This window comes from Gymnoscopelus microlampas, assembly GCF_963454915.1.
Source record: "Gymnoscopelus microlampas genome assembly, chromosome: 11".
Taxonomy (NCBI): domain Eukaryota; kingdom Metazoa; phylum Chordata; class Actinopteri; order Myctophiformes; family Myctophidae; genus Gymnoscopelus; species Gymnoscopelus microlampas.
The window spans coordinates 22,196,893-22,198,503 of record NC_139948.1 but is presented as its reverse complement, the minus strand read 5'-3'; positions in this window follow the sequence as shown (position 1 = coordinate 22,198,503).

Genomic DNA, 1,611 nt, shown 5'->3' with positions numbered 1-1,611 from the left:
AGCTACATGAGGGACAGACTCCTAGACAGACAGACAGACAGACAGACAGACAGACAGACAGACAGACAGACAGACAGACAGACAGACAGACAGACAGACAGACACAAAGACACAAAGACAGAGTTAAACAGACATACAGGCGTAGACAAAGACAGAAAGAGGGAGAGAGACAGAGATATATATATATATATACTGCTGTAACAGATATGGTTCTTTTATCTATGATGACTATAAACTATTCAGTGTATTGATTCGTACCAGCGTACAGTCGATTCCCAGGTCGTTGAGAGCCTCCAGAACAATGTTTTTTCTCTCCACAACATACTGCTGTTCTCCAGCAGACAGAGTTTGAGAGCGCCGCACCTGGTTCTGTAATACAAACATGAAATATCTGTACATTCTACTATCCATACTGTATGTATGTATATCACAATTTAACCACTTTTAAACCATCTAGTCTTAGTAAAACTGACTCGAGTTTCTATGAGTCAGTCCTCATACATTTACATTACATTTTTGATAAATCTTCAAAATAATTATTACTGAATCCTTCATATTCAACTTAAACTTTGGCAGTTACAGTACATTGTTGAATAAAAACAAAACAGTGACAAAGGTAAATATACAAGGCATGGCAAGAATGGTGCTGTTATATTTACGTGGTCAAATATACAACACTGTCAAATATATATGTTCCTCAGGCTATAAAAAATATTGTGCAAAATATAAAATATAAAAAATGTACCTGTGGGTGCAACATAGTGCAGTTAAAAACAGAAGAGAACAGGCTACAGTGAAAAGTGCAGCAGGTAAAGAATCATATTGCTGATGCTTTTTGCATGAGAATCCTTATTCTTCTCCTCTCGTGTCTCTCACCTTGCGAGTGGTTGCTGATATCCTCCTGAGGTCTCTTGATGTCCTCTCCACTGGTGCGTGAGAGCTCAAAGACGTCCCGTCAATCTTCACAGCGAGTGCCGAATTCTCTTTCATTTCGGAAGCCACAGGAAGTGCTGAATTCCCTCGCATTTGGGAGCCCTGCGCCGGTAAGACTGCCTCTGTCTCTGGAGTGAAGTCTAGCGTCCCCTCTATGGGCGCCGTGATCTGTCCCAGAAGTCCTGTCACCAGAAGACAGTGAATCGCCGACCCGATCACCCAGCGGCTGCTTCTGCAATGCATCGTTATGGACGATGGAACAACTCTGAGAAGTTGGCAGTTATTGCAAGAAAAACTGGAAACCAATTATGTGGCTTACTCAGGCTTGAGTAAACTTGGTTTATTTCGTCCAGACAGCTCCTTCAGTGCTGGCAGAATAACACACACCCCTTCTCTTTTATACACAACACCAGTAGTTGGAATAACACGTGAAATAGATATATAAAGTAGATAGTGATCAGGGTTGCCAGGTCTGCTTATTATAATTTCCCCGCAAGATTGTATTTGAAAATAGCCGATCTACAAGCTCACAACGCGTCGCATCGCGACGCGTTGTAAGCTTGTAGATCCGCTATTTTCAAATAGCTGATGTATATGTTATAGTGCTAATGTTTCCCATAGTCGCTTCTTTTGGGCTGTTTTTTCCTAGAACTGGTTGTTTGTTTCTCTCACAGAATC